The sequence below is a fragment of the Anser cygnoides genome, chromosome 23, assembly GCF_040182565.1.
Source record: "Anser cygnoides isolate HZ-2024a breed goose chromosome 23, Taihu_goose_T2T_genome, whole genome shotgun sequence".
Lineage (NCBI taxonomy): Eukaryota > Metazoa > Chordata > Aves > Anseriformes > Anatidae > Anser > Anser cygnoides.
Window position 1 is genome coordinate 6,662,808 of NC_089895.1, and position 15,976 is coordinate 6,678,783.

The window sequence follows — 15,976 nt, forward strand, 5'->3', positions numbered from 1 at the left end:
GTAATTTGCCGCTACCAAAATAGTTTACAGTATTTAAAAAAAGCTTAATCTAGAGATAGTTCTCTTGGCAGCACAAATCTTTCTAGTGCCAAAAGAAAAATAATTTGCATCCCTGGTGTCAATGGTAATACTACCATGTTGCCTTAACGCTCCAGGAGATGCAGCCAGCTCAGCACTGCTTTCAGAAGGAAAATCTTTGAAAATAACATGGAGAATGAAATAAATTCACATTGCAGTTGCATCAGTAATGAATCTGACACCAGAAGGCAGTGAATCATTCTTTAGGTGAAGCATTTATCTAACGAAACATAACCCTGTTTTGTTTTGTTTTTTTAAAATTTCAATCTCCTGTTAACAGCCCTCCAAGAGTTAAGTTTTCAAGCCTATGGTTGCCTTGGTACTGTGCTCTCAGCTGTGATCAGCAATATGTAACAAAAAACAGTACTTAAGTGGATTTTTTTTAAGTATTCCCCACTGTAAATGTGTAATTAATTAGCCTTCCCCTCCCCCTCTGCTCACACAATCAGACCCTCAGGGACCCTCCCTTCTTCTTCCTATCAAAGTCAGACAGTGACTGGGAACTGAATTATTCATTCAGCTGGAGGTGGAACATCCATTTAAGTGATTGAAACTTTAAGAAGTCTTGCTGCTATTCCGCAACAAAAAAAAACTTTAAAGAGAAAAGTAGAGCCCAACAGGAATTTGGAAAGTTCTTTTTTTCTTAAGCCACTTGTTTGATTACACGAACAGTGCACGTTTTTGTGAATCGAACCTACTTGAATGAAAAGGAGGGCTTGCGAGAACGGCACGTAAACAGCAGCACCTGTCACTCATTAAGAAATACTATGATTATAAGCATTAGTTAAAGCTTTTGTTCCAATATTTCTCGTTGAATATTCTTTGCAGTAATCGCTAATTTTATGCATACTTTACTGGAAATACATGGCAAGAGAATTTCATATTGACATCACAGAAAATCACATTAAGATACCTATTTAGTTCTCATTATCATTGTATCAGAGAACCTCACGCTAAAAATTACGTTCAGCCAGTCAACGAACAAATTAACCATAATTAACAACACTTTATAGTACTTCTGATTAGATCTCAAAGTGCTTCAAAATCTTTAATTTTCTGAATATTTCTGTGATATCAGGCAGTGCTACTACTCCCGTTTTAAAGCTGGGCTGTGAAGCACGGTATCTGAACCTGTTTCATTCTGTGCAGTTGGGGGAAGTTTCTCATGCCCTAGCAAGCAGTGCAGTGGGACATACGGCACACTCTGGCCGTAACCCGGAGCTAAGTGAAGAATCAAGATGTGCCTCCTAGTTCTGGTCTACAGTCCCAGGTAACCCAGCCAGCCTGTGCCACAGAGAGAAGCCAGCTGTGCACAACTGGAGCCTGACACTGGAGCGAGCGCCATAATCACCGGGTGACCACCAGGTCACAAACTGGAGTTTGTGTTTGATGTACTTGCGTGCAATGTGATGTGTCAGCTCCGAGTAATTCAAGTAGCGAATACAAATTCTGAAGACTGTGATTACATGAAGTACTGTGTTGCCAGTACTTAAAATTTTATTAGCAATACCATAATATGTGCTATTTCTCTTGAAGATGCAGCTGCTTGAATGTCATCTGAATACCTCAGCCTTTATTAAAAAGTGTTCTATTTTTAAAGTCATGATTATGCCACTCATGATTTTGAAGTACAGGCTTGTGCCTTTATTAGGATAAGATTGGCAATACTGAACTTAAAAAAAAGAAAAAAGAAAAAAAAAAGAGAGGGAAAAAAAATCCCCAAATACTTGAAGGTATTTAAGAAAAGGGAAAAGCTTGAAAGAAATAGGTGGCAGGATCCCTCCCTTAAGTCTTGCACCACCCAGCCCATGGCACACAGGTGCAGGAATGACGCCACAGGCTGCCACAAGTGGGCACACACAGAAGCAGCACCGAGAAGGAGCAGAAGCCCTCAGCAGTTCTGTGTGATGCTGATTACTTTGGGTTACCATAAGCAATATTCGGGACTACCTAAGTAAGCCCTCTGGGTTCTAGAATGCAGAATGGAGCATTCTGGTAGAAAAAAAGGCTGCTGAAAACTACAGTATTCCCACCGTTGTTGTCAAAACTGGAAGTGGCATCGTGCTGAAACACATCAGCCAGGAGCCAACAAAAGTGTAGAGCATTGCACACACAGCACCATTCGGTGCTGCTTTGCACCCTCACAGCCAGGAAGTCTGCTCCTGCCTCTGTTTCAACCCTGCGACTGGTTCTACCCACACAACCTCCGTTGGAGAATCAAGTCTTTTATTTCTATGACTCTTTTTTGATCTAGATTTGAGTGGCATCATCTTCTTGAGTAGAAGCACCACTTGCTTAGAGCGGAGTTTTCCGGATAGTTTTCTTTCTATGAATTGCTCCATCAAAGGACTGTCATAACAGACTGTTTGCCAATTTGAAATCCAACAGTTTGTCTGGTGTAAGTGTTAAAAATGTTGTCTCGGCAGTTTTTTTTTTTATAAAGTGGTTTGATTTTTTTTCTATTTGCTTCTCCAGTATGTCAAGGAAACTGGATCATTTTAGTAATCAAACCTGCCTCTTTCTTTCACTTCAAATAAAACGCAACACTTAACCTCTGAATTCAGAGTGGAATCTTATATGACAGTACACCTTTAAGTATATAAACTCTACAAAATTCATCTCTTTTTTGGCTGAAACTTATGGTCATTGCTAGTAAAATACAGTAAATTGCTTTTAAGCAAGATACACATGTTTTAAGTACTAGGAATGAAAGATCTGAGCCTAAGAGTTTGCCTAGACTCTAGTCTGTGAGATAAAGATCCTCTGTGATGACTCGAGTCAGGTTCTTTTCAATGATCTTTTATCTCATTTACCTTTTCACTCATTACAATCATTAAATGACTAAAACTTTATGGTGCAAGATGCAAGAATACTCACATTGTGCTCGTGGCCTCTAAAAAACTCTAAAAAATGTTTTTTTCAATTTCAGTTAGGGTTCTCTCCACTGAACTTGCTTTCTCTGATGACCCAGGATATTTCTATCGAAACCAGTGCTAGGTTCATAATTTCATTTGCTCATTCATCACTTCATCACACTCATCACAAGAACAGAAAAAAAGAATTAGATTTTAATATCCTAAGCTTCCAAAAGCGAGAATCACAGACACACTGATTTTAGTGACCCATTTGTATCAGGACTCACTACTTAATCCAACCCAGAGCACTTTGACTATGTAAGCAGCTACAGCCACGGGTGTATCTGTGAATCACACCACTCTGTTTCCAAGAGAAAAGCTTGCTTAGTTGTTCAGAACCAAAGTGGTATGGGACAACAGCAATTCTTACAAAGAGAGAGCAGAGTATGGACCTCAAAGAGAAGAATGCTAAACCTGTGTTATCAGCAAAAAAGAGTGCCGGAGAGCAATGGCAGCGTGCTGCTCTCTGGTCACAGCACAAGGCAGGGACGCACGGCAGGCCCAGGGCCAGCAAGTTGGTGGTGCTGAGGCAGGTCTGAGCTCGAACCAGGAGCGCAAGTCAGCAAGGCAGGATCGGGTCCAGAAACGGTAACCAGGATCTGACAAAACCCAGCAACTGCCAGGCAGGCCCGCAGTGACAGGGCAGGTCCCAGCGCCCGCCAGGAAGCCGGGTTGAGGTCACGGTCCGTGAGGGTACGCCGCAGTCTGCAGGTACGGCTGCACCACAGCTCGAGCAAGGGCTGGGTGCTGGGCCCACAGCTGAAATGGGGCCTCGGGGCTCACGGGTGGAGGAGTGGGGGCACACCATGTATTAAACAGCTTACCCCTCTTTTACAGGAACAGTTTCAACAGTGTAAATCAAGAGTAGCTTCGCTGAAGTCGTACTGGTGTAAAACTCACGAGACTGAGGTAAGAATCAGGCCTCTGGAGACTATGCAAAGCAGCCAAGAACCCTTCTCGGAAGAGGATTCTCTCCACCTACTGGGAGCACTGCACGGGAGGCTCTAGCACGCGGTACAAGTTTGTGCGTGCATGTGCAAGTGTACCTGTAGAAACTCAGCCTGCGTGATGGGTGCGGGCAGAAATTTCTGACATTACAGATGCTCTGTTTGCAAGTTGTTTGGATGGCTCGTGAACCAGGTGCCTGCCTCAACCCCAGGAAGCGCATCCCTTGCCTCTCCCCCCGCGCCGAGCTGTGGTGGCTGCACTCTCACTCCCTGGCAGGGCTCTGAATGGTGACGCTGTCATGCTTTTTGCAGTGGGCTCTGTGTGTGCTATTTCTTTTTAAATGATTCATGACTCCCACTTCTCACTTCATCTGCCTTTGTTTTCCTCTGCAGTGCAATGTGTCTGATACATGGCAAAACGTGCTGTGCTAACGCCAGCACTGTGAATGGTTATACATTAATGTCAAGGTAACAGCGTCTGCAGATACAGCGCCGTGATGTAAATGGACTTGAGAGGGCTTGGATTCCTCTTCTTTGGCCTTGTAAAATTATACAAAACAGGAATACAAACAGCCTCCACACTGAATCATGCTTCCTTTGGCACATACGTTTTTTTCTTTTCCTAGTGTCCCTCTGAACTCATCTTTAGCAATAGCCCATCCTAGTGCTTTGCCACATTCCTACCTCTTGTGACAGGGAAATCCAGATGTCAGTATTTTTCTTCACCAACTTTCATATGTCTTTACAAAGAATCAGCAACCCTTTATACTGATGGAAAAACCAAGGCACAGAACCAGAAAACACCTTGGCTAAAACCATTCCGGAGGCTAGTGGAAGAGCTAAGAATAAAATTATGATTTCTCGATGTTTAGTCTGATGCTCTGTGAATTGGACTGCCTCACACTGAGAAGGTGCTCAATGATCAACTTTATTTATATATTTACTACTCAAATATGGCATGTTCTCACATCCTTTATTTTCACGTTAATTGTGTTGTGGATCTTCTCCACCCACCCCCCATTTCCTTTGGTACATTTGTTCTATAGCTATTTGTGCGGAAAACAAGCAATTTCTGCTCCACCTGCTCGTAAACACAATGAGAGAGAGAACACTCTGTTACAGCATAGCCACTGCCTTAGCAACAGATTACAGCATCACTGGGAAAGGAATAGAGACCTTCTGGGGAGAGAAGTGCCCTTTATCTCCCTGAAGAGCTACGGCAGGCAAGTTTTGCCATTAATTGTATTTCCAGCAACCCCCAACCCCTCCAGCTTCAAGCAATAAGTAGTTGTAAAGAAAGAAGGTAAAAACTGAGCACAGAGTTTGCTCCCAACACTCAGAAAAGACTAAGTGAGGTTAGTAAAAGATGGTGAGTGAACAGATTGGCTTCCAAATAAAATACGCAGACCTGTATTTGAGAACTCAGGTATGGGGGTATGTAAATAAATCACTCTGGCCACTTAGCCAGTTGGTATCAAAATGTCTGGCAAAAGGGGAGTAAACCACAGCCCTTTGCTGTCATATTACTAGAAGCTCATACATCTGGAATCAAAGTCATGAACACTCCTCTCCCTTGTGAAAAGATCTGTTTCAGATAAGTGGAGCAGGCAAGTAACACGTTTGGTTATGTGCATCAAAACCCTTTCCCATCATGTGCATCCTTATTTATCGTTCATGTGACAGGGTGGGCTGTACAGGTTGTACAATTGGCCCTACAACTGAACATGGGGACATGGGATATCATCTTCAGGAAAGAGGACAGCAAGAAGCAGAAAGCCTGTAACGACTAGTTTGGCAGGCCGTATCTGCCATACAGGGCCTAGGACTGGCATCCTTGATATACCCTGTCAGAAAATTAATCAGGACTTGATGGACAGGTGAGCTCAGGGGCACTTTACAGTATTTTTAGAAGGGCAAATATTTAGGGGAAAGGAAAGGTATTTGGTTTTAGCCTTCTCCCACTCCATCTCTGCGTGTCATACATTCTAGACTGTGAGCTCTGCAGAAGTGAGGACGATGTTTCTGTGCTTGCAGTAATAACACAGCCCTGATCCTGAAAGAGGTCTCTAGATGACAGAATATAACCGTGTGATAATAACTTCTAGGTTTAAAATGAAAGAATGGCCACCTACATGTGGACTCAAAAGGAAGACAACAAAAGACAGAACCATACCTTCTGCCTTGGATTCCAGAACCCTGAACTAACAATTCCAGAACCCTGAACTAACAAACCAGAACAACGGGATAATGATGAGTTATATAAAAGGTCAGTAGTGAGGTAGAACAAAAAAGCAGGCTTTTTTTTTTTTATTGTCTGGGGATTAGATGTTTCATTAAGCTGTCTACCCATATTAGAGAATTAAGTCAATTATCTGTCTAAGGATTTTGATGCCAAAAAGCAAACGTCTGGGCTTATAGCTTCTCTAGTGACTAGATATGACTAGAAATATGAAGCAAACTGTGGAAGAGGTAAGAGGACATATTTCTCTATGCTCTGGTTCTCATGTGAGTAATGGAAGATATAGAAGGAGCTACAGAAAACCTCTGGCATGAAAGCAAGAGTAAAAGAGATCTCAAGAGGACAGTTAAATGGTATGTCTTGACAGTTCTGATACAATACGGTGTCTCCACAAATACATAATACAAACAATGAAGGTTTTATGAAGTCTGGCCACAAAACTTTTTTACAGACAATAACCTGGAGATGCAGCCACTTTACCAAAGGCATACAGCAATGATGAAGTAACAACTAAGCCGTTACCTACCTCTCAGACCTTTTCCCAGTCCACTGTGCCATACTGTTTTCTATGTGATACACACACGCAGCATGAAGCATCACTTACAAATCTATCATTTACAATCTGTTTTTTTATAAAGCACCTAGAATAAATTTCTATTCATGGACTGAGAATGGCATTGTGCCTGCTCACAAGGACATTAGGACTGTCTCACAAGGAGATAGATGTCACATGGGTACGGATTTGCATGGGCAGCCCACATAACTCAGCAAGTGCCATCTTTCTGGAGGAAGTCCCTCCTCTGACGCATTGACACCACCTGTCTCTTTACACTTGATGGCATCTGTTGGCATTTTTTATGTGCCAAAGCATTAATATCAGAACAGTACAGGAAAGGAAGATACCGAGTTCTTGGTTACTCACATCTTAGATATGTCAAACACCTAAGCTGTACTACATCAGGGAAGTAGGCCATCCGCTAGCATCACCTGAAAGCAAAACACAGGGGACAACAAGTCATGCATTTGTCTCCACTGTCTAACGTGCTGCTTAAAGAAATCTGAGTGGCAAGGATTAAAATGCTTTGTCATGGGGAAGATGGGCAAGGAAGACAAAATTAATTTAACAATAAAAAGGAAAATAATGCCAGGGTCAGGTACCAGATGGGCAGTACAGAAATCCTTGACTTGTCCCCAAAAACAGCAAAGCAGACAAGCTTTCCTGACATTGCTCAGTCAACCATGAGAAACCACCAAGAAGAGGCAGATGGTCATTCCATCTCTAAAACTATTTGGTCCTTGGCCTCTGCTGGGAATGTATGTTGAGGTGCCAATTATTAGCACTCTGAACAGTGGCTTTTCTGATCCAGACAGACATCCATTTAATACTGTACCAAGTTCCATAAAACTCGTTTAATAAAGAAAGCCAAAAATGGCAAAGAACCAACAGGTTTTGGTAAACATCCAAAATAAATAACTATAAAATGCAAATACCTTGAAAAATAAAAGAACAAAAAGGTAAGTAGGACTAAGTGACACCATATAGTTGATCAGCAGTTCTAATGAAGATGATAGATATTATTATTTGAGTCTCCTTTTGTATTTTATTGGCAAGAGCAAACAGTTCGGAATCCCCTAATAAACCCCCAAACAAAGAATATAATTTGAACAGATATCAGAGATTTGAACAAGTGTTGCTCTTGTCAACTGGCCATTTTGAAGCTGTCTCTGCATTTTTGTTAATCTGTGTTAAGGCTTGGTTCCAAACCCCTTTAAGTCCACAGGAGTTTTTGAACTGATGCGGTTGACCTCTGTGAGCCCTGGACGTGTAATGGCTGTAATAGTCTGAGAAGAAGTCTTCTGTGATTTCTGCAGTCAGCGAAGGCTAATGTCCATTCATGTTGTAACTCAGTTTTGTGACTACAATATTATTTAACTACCACGAGTATCTCAGTGTCCTTTAACCAAATCTGAAGCCTCTGACTGCAATACTTTTGAAGCATCTTGACAATTGTTTTGGGAGCAAGGTGATGGCCAGGCCGCATTTGTTTCTTCATCCCTTTTGAAGGGAAGCAATGTTGCTGGTATTCAGTTACCAAAAGTCATGAGCACTGCTCTCTGCTGGTTGTGAAATGACTTTTTCTGTCACAGTCCACTTCCCTGTGGAAGGGCTCCTATATGAGAAATATGTTGGCACGACCTAGCTCCCGGCAGGGCAGTCAAGGAGAGAGGGTGAACGCAGAGCACATACCCATGTCTCACTGAAACACTTGCAGGCTGGAAACAGTCATTTTACCTTACATGGCTCTGTGCATGCCTTCACCAGTAAATTACACACAACTACATTCTTTCTCCCATGAAATACCAGAGAAGAGCTAATGCTATTCAGTCAGGAAAAGTAGCAAACAGGTAAGCTTGCGCTACCCTTTCCCATTTATAATTTACAGATAAATAGAAGAGTGCAGCCTCCAATGTTGTCAATATGGTTCCTTTCAAAAGCCACTAAAGTTTGCAAAAAAATTAATGAAAGAATGTGAAACAGACCTCACATTCTGGTGCCACCTGTCAAGCCTGTCCTTGTGTGAAACTGCTGAATAAGTCAACACTCCCCAGTTTTTACTTTGACAGCAAGGCATATTGCAGTGTGCTGTACTTAGGGCTGCACCTTAAATCTATCTGTGAAATGAAGCTGGTATAGAATGTGGCAGCCCGTTTATTAACTGGTTCCCAGCACGCCAAGATCTATGTTGACAGCCTATTGATTTATATGTGGGGCTTGACAATTTGCTTTTGACCAATAGTATGCAGAAATCTTCATATCCATTTCTTTAAGAGATTCCGTCTTCCTATGCTGCTGCTACAGATATGGATGCTCTGAAGGTGACTATTCCATGGATGGATCCATCCTCTTCTAAGCAGCAAAGAAACAGCTATTAGCTGACCTATTAGGCATACTGCAATGCTCAGTGGAGTAAGGTTTAACTTTTTATATAGTTTATTATTACAAGGTACATGAGAGTATATGAGGAAGTAATGCTGTTATACCTTTGCCCTCACTAATTTCCTACACTTTGGGCCTCAGAGCTTGGTGTACGGGAATTATGTATTAGTAGATACAACATGACTTAACCAGCAGGATGGATTTCAAGTGATAGACAGAGATCAGGTCTTTTCCTTACAGGATAAAAAAAAGAATCGAGGTCGCAGTGCTTTGCTTGGGGAGAACTTTCCATTGTCTATTTAATGAACAAATGGTTAATAGCAAATAAAGGCTTGACTCATATGAATTGCCAGGTAGCTTTACATCAGATTTAATCTCACAAAAAAAAGCAGCAATAGTTGGGAAGATACAAAAATTTCACCTTCTGTACAGCACAGCTATCTGACCACACACTTGGGGGTTTTTCAGGTTTCATTAGACCATACTCAAGTCTGTGATGCTGAATTTTCACTGGGGCTGTAATTCAGTCTAGCCTGATTAATGCTGGTTTGGATTTGAACAAAAATTCAGTAATACAGAGGCTGTATTGACAGAACAAACATTTGCAAGGAGAGAAGAGGAGGAAACCTACCTTATCTGCTCTCAGTTATCAAACATTGAGTGGTCATTAGCAGCGTATCAGGAAAATCAAGCTACTTCACAAAACAGCATAAATTCATTCTGAACAAGACTCTGTAACTTCTGCAAAGAAACAAGGACTATATTAATTAATGGCTTTAGTCATAGTACTTCTGTTGCTAGAAGATGTTGAGACAAATGAGTAAACAGAAGAGCCTTGGGAATGTCACGGTAATTTAAAGTACATAAACCTTCAAAGCACTGCCTGTGATAGAGTGATACATTGTCTTATAATTGGGCAATTGCTTTCATTCCATGATATAATTAGCACACAATTATGGTTATGTGAAAAATAGTTCCCTCTCCCTCCTTTCCAATTTGTGCCTGCTTAATCTAAGTAGAGGACCTATCTTTTTGCTACACTACCAGTAGGTCTCCTTTATCTTTACCTTTCAGCTGCAGTAACGTCTCTTACCTGACCAATGCAATGATCAAATATTCAAGACAGGGATCAAAATCATGTTATTTGTATAAAATATTTGGTCTCATTATTTTTTTCCACAGCCTAAAAATATACATAGTGCTGCGACAACAGAAAGTTAGGTGACTCATAGCACAAGCACTAGTAATCAATGCAGCCAAAACTGCAGCAGAATTTATATGCTGCAAGCACACTGCACGTGATCTCTGTTTAAGGCTGTGCTATAAAGGCCGGTTTTGGCTACAGAATCTCTTCCTGAGAGCCAGTGTTCAACCAGAAGTGATTTGCTGTGAAGCAATGTGAAAAAATTGGGGGCTCCAAACAGCAGAAATCTCTCCAGTGCTAGATGGAGACAATACGTACAGATCTCCCACTGAATTGTATCCCAGCTGTTACGCTACCAACTCTAGTCTTCATTTTTACTGTCCAAACTCCTTAAGTTGTCACCACTCATAAAGGGATCATCAGCCACAAAGAAAGGGCAACGAGCTGGGCAAAAAAGACCCTTTATCCATCTGTAGACCCAGACCCAAGCTACCTAATTTTTCACACTGAAATGGCTGGGATATGCCTTCTTACATCTGTTTGCTAACAGAAAGTTTAAATCCTCTGAGAAATATGAGTTTATCTGTATATCTGTGGACTGTGATAAAAAAGAAATGTTATGAATCATCTAAGGGAATTTTGTTTTGTGAGATTTTCAGCTTTGCACACTTAAATGGGTTAAATAATTCAGGTCAGAATCCAAATGTATAGGTGCTATACCAATCTGAATAAGGATCCTGTGAAAACGTTTCTCTTCTCATACCGATGAATAAACCCTCTGACTTACTAAAAGTACCTCTCCACTGGTATTTGAAATTTCAAAATGACAAAAAAAAAAACAAAAACAAAAACATGTATCATTGCAAAGCACAATAAATTAACCAAAACCTCTATGATTATATGGGTGTAAATATGAACTGGCATAAGAATCAGGCCAGTATAGATCGGCATTGATGAGTACACACACACTTTTACCAACACTCCCATTGCTCATATGCATAGAAAAGTCTTTCTCCACAATGCGTTATCTACAGATATTCCCCAAACTGTCCTTTCTCTCTGCAAACACATATGTGTGTATCATTAGACACTCCTTTTTTTTTCCCATAGCAGTTACTTCCCACATATATTCAGAAAGAGGGGGCAGGCACATACATAAATTTAAGGGCAGAAAATGCACTGCAGATGGAAAAGAACAACAACAACAAAAACCTCTCGCATTCTCTCCAGTCATTCCTGTGGGAGATATTTATCTATGGGAAAAGCATTACAAACTTTAAGTAAATGAAAAAAATATATATTTTCATAACATTTGGGAGGAAATGCATCTTAATGGCTAGGGAAAATTGCTAGAGAAAAATAACAGCAGCTAGTGAGTTGAAGGAACTATATTCTCAGTGACAAGCAACAACAATAGAAGCTAATGCGAGTCATTTGTAGAAGGAAAAGTGAATAGCTGTGGCATATTTGCAAAGAATATATGGCAGTTTACCAAAGGCAAAGCTCCAAGGAATACCAGCTGGGACATGAGAAGGGAGCTATCAAAAGAGGAGGGAGGTATAACAGCATCATGGAATGGTTGGCACCACTTCGTTAAAGCGTTTCATGAAATGAGACATAGCTGCTCAGAGACAGTAAATCAAGGTGTTGGTGTCACTAACTATGGCTCATGGCAGGTGGCCAAGGAGTGTACAAAATAGAAGCACATGCGTGTGTGTGTTTTTAGCATGTTTCAAATTGGCAAATTTACCAGTTATTAAACCAAAGCAGTGAATTGGATTTCATTCTTAACTAGTCTTCTGTTTTGATCAGAAAGCAATTACTTCTAATAGGACTAAAAAAATTCAAGTCTAAGTAGAACACATTCCATGTGTGGAAAATTACATCCTACTGGCTTTGTACTTTGACCTTATTATCTGAAGACTAGGATGGCCTGTTGTTTTGTGCATCAGCCTTGCATCTTAGCAACATACAGGGCTAAAAAGCTCAGTAAATAAGAAGGCATCCAAAATGCCATAGTAACATACCATTTATCCTGATGCCTGCAGAAAGTTGATTTCCATGTCTGGATCTGTCTAACTGAGGAAGCTGCCTCTGCAATTAAAAAAAAAAAGAAAAAAGGTAAATCCTAAAATTTGAAGAAATTGATCGATAAGCTTATTTCTAGCTGAATACAGATTTTAAGTAAAAAATAAAAATTGTGCACAATTTTCATATTGCAAATAGCATTAAATTGAAATTCCTCAGTATTTTGTTAACTTATTGAGGTGATGATTGTGGTTATTAACAATTTAGAATTTGAAAAGGTAGCCGCTTGGATTTGCACGTGGTAAAACTTATATGCCTTGCTTCTTTATGTGGTGTTTTCAGATGTAGCAGGTTGCCATTGCAGCACTTGTAACAAGTACTGTTAGGTGAAGGATTCTTTGTTTGGCTAGAGGACCTTACATATGATCTTCAGTTTTTCCACTTCTAAACTGGTAATACTGATAAATGTGCTGTTCTGTGAATACAGCAATCAGATATTGGAAAGTGTATTGTTTGCAATCTCTTCCAGGAGAAACCTGCTCCGTAAACTGTCAGACCAACTAATTCTTTCTGAGAGACAGCAACTTGTTTTTTTCAATACACAGATAGGAGAATTCTGGTTGCTACCAGAAGATGAGAGAGATGTTTGGATGTTTTCAATGAATAATCTACTTCGTGAACTACCAGTTTGCTTACAAGAATTAAACAACCTTTAACATTTGTCTGGGATCTGCACTGATAGCATCCCAGAACTGTACGGAAAATGCTAGTTGGCTTACATTTCATCCTTTTTCAAAGGAGATCATGACCTAAATGAAACAAAATACTATGGGTACAGGTAGGTGTCTCAGAAACTCCATTCCAAAGTTCTGCTCTAGGTTACTAAGTCTCAAAGAAGGGGACACAATTTGCACAGGAAGGTCAGTCACAAATTATATAAATGATTGCAACTCAGATCTAACGGATTACAGTCCTAATCCCCTACAGACAATAAAAAGAATAAAAACCCTAAATAGAATAGCACAGAACTAAGACAGAGAGATCATTTCTGGGATCTGGTATCTATCACATAGCTCCTTCAATTCCGTTCTTCTGAAGGAGTTCTTGTGAACCCCTGCCTTCACCCTTGAAGGCCGATTTGTCCAGCTTTATCGCAGCGCCTGCAAAGTGAGAGGGCATTGGGAGGACCAGTCTGAAGGGCCAGCATCACCACTTGCTGAAGAGCCCCTGAATTAAGTTTACAGGAAAGACAAACTTGAAGTGTTTTAGAGTCATTCCACTGCCCTGTATTCATCAGGAGCTGTGCCTTCACTACAGAGCATCACAGAATCTGGCCCAGGGACAGCAGCTCTCCAAACTAAAATAACCAACACGCTCAAGTCCACTTTCACAAGTACCGAGGGTCTGGGTTTTGTGCTCCAGGCAGTATTTGTGGCAGTATTTTTTGTCACTTCTTAAAGAACATTAGCAACAGCTCTAGGATTCATCTTTTTCTTCTTCTTTTTTTTTTTTTCCTTCAAGTTTCACTAAGGGGCTCAAAAATTGCAGCAAATAACTTGGAAAAGATAAAAAAGAATCCTGTTGCTCTACTTATTGTAATTACGGTGCAGTTCAGTATAATGTGATAATTAGTCTCCTGGAAATCATTCCTCAAGTTCATACTGTGATATAGCATGAAATAAATCTGAGCCAACCATACAGTTCTAATTCCAGTATGCTACAGTCAACTGGTATGTTAATTCAATTAAAATGAGCTTGTTGGTGAGAACAGAAGTTACAATGGTGGGGGGAAAAAGGAGGGGGTAAATTCCATAAGTATTAGTAGAATCCACTTCATATTCACATCTACAACTCTAAATTACAGATACAAGATCTTTGTTCAAATTACTGACAAGGTTACCAGCTGGAACTTCACACTCAATTCAATTATTTTATATTGTACCTTCAGGCTCCATTCCAAAGTGACTCTTAAAGAATAATCAGACTTCTTCAATAGGCAATCAAAATGAAATTACTTTTTGTAAGTACAACAAGGTTACAGACTTGGTGCAGTCTATAAGTTACATGCTACTAATTTTCAGTGCTTTAAAATTTTTACTCTGAATGTCTGTGATGTACAGGCGACAGCAGCCAGGCCAGAATCTCCTCACAGTTTCAGCTTAACCTCTTGTGTTTCCGCCATATCTTGCACAAATAGGCAGAAGCGAACAAAGAAATCACGGAACAGCTGGAAATTCTGTTTTATATTGTGACTACATACAAAAGCAGTCCTTGACAGAGTGCTCTCCTTGTGACAGGCGTTAGGCAGACGTAGCCCATACCTATAACCCAATAAAAATTCTCGTAATTGTTCCTTAGCTTTAACTTCCAGGGAGTGCAATCACTTCAATAAAAATATAAGATGAAATGAATTTTAATAAAAAATTAAGGTCCAATTCTTCAGAGTTTGATTTTGAACCTTTTCAACTGATGTCTATGGTAAAACTCCCACACAGTTTTCCTGCTTAGGAGAACTCCCATGAGCACACAAATTGTTGTATCTTCCTTATCAACATTTTCTAATACGATTCTAGGTATTAAAAGCCTCCTGTCTCTTTCTGAGACAACGGAGGACGACAGGCCTCCAGATCTACATTCAATTTGTGAAATTTAGAGGAAATAAAGAAACCTGTGAAGAAAAAGAAAGTAAAAAACTCAAGTGCTTCAAGACTGAAAGGTGATACATTGATAGTAACACTTTACTCCAAGCTGGATTAATAATAATTAAATGAAAATTGTCTCTGATTTTGTTTGACACTAAATGGACACCATATTTCTAACCAAACTAGAAAGATAAAATTAATAATTGCATATTATTTTGATATAAAATCATTAATCTTACTTTGACAGTGGCCAAAAATAGGCTGAACAGTTTTCAAAGACATTGCCTGTCCTCCCACACAGTGCTTTCCTTCATGCCAGCAGCTGACAAAAACAAACTCATCTTCCTAATACATTTAATCTTTGGAAATGCATTTTCAATAAGGGAACTCATTCTTCCTGTTGGTCCACTAATAAACAAGTTTACTGACAACGATAGATCCACTTCTTCGTCCAACTGGTTGCTTGCATAGAGGCTGGGTCAACAAACTGGAGAATCTGATCCTTAGCTGTAGAAAAAAAAGAACATTTGTGTGGGGGCTGCTGGGTGCTGGTGCTGCAGACGAGAGGTGGCTGAGATAAGACTCGGTGTCACTTAGTTTCCCTGACAGAAGACAAAAGCAATCATGCAGTCAGCAATACTTTGTCTTATGGCTCCAGAGTGCAGTTTACAATGCAACTGAGAACTGGAAGGAAAAAAGATAGGTTAGAGCACTCCAACAATGCTCTTCAGCAGAGCAACCCAGTACTGCACAGAGGCCATGGAAATTACACGGCAGGAGAGCAGTGGGGAGTGGAGGCAAAAAAGGAGGGTTGAGAGGCAGCAACAGCACTGCATCTTCTATAATCGCAGGGGCCAAGGCAAGTGGTTTGTTTCAATGGGAAGGAGAGAATAATATGCAAAAATGAATGCAATTGGCCAGGTGAGGTAAAACATGCTGTGGTCTTCATTCTGCTCGTCACCAATTTGCTCTACCTTCCTTGGCCTCAGAAGGTTTATTTCAGCTTTACATCACTCTAAGAAGTAACTGTTCTGGGTCTTTTCTT

At 40.4% G+C, this 15,976-nt stretch overlaps 1 long non-coding RNA gene across 1 annotated transcript in view; it reads right to left on the reverse strand.

Annotated features, from left to right (window-relative positions):
- LOC106044615 (uncharacterized) overlaps window positions 1-15,976 on the reverse strand; it is a 145,169-nt gene that overhangs the window by 56,275 nt on the left and 72,918 nt on the right. The window contains exons 8-11 of the long non-coding RNA XR_010826377.1: window positions 15,171-15,438; window positions 12,289-12,355; window positions 9,749-9,858; window positions 7,102-7,166 (exon numbers count right to left, since the gene is read on the reverse strand). This is a non-coding gene — a long non-coding RNA (uncharacterized lncRNA). The remainder of the gene's footprint in view (window positions 1-7,101; window positions 7,167-9,748; window positions 9,859-12,288; window positions 12,356-15,170; window positions 15,439-15,976) is intronic.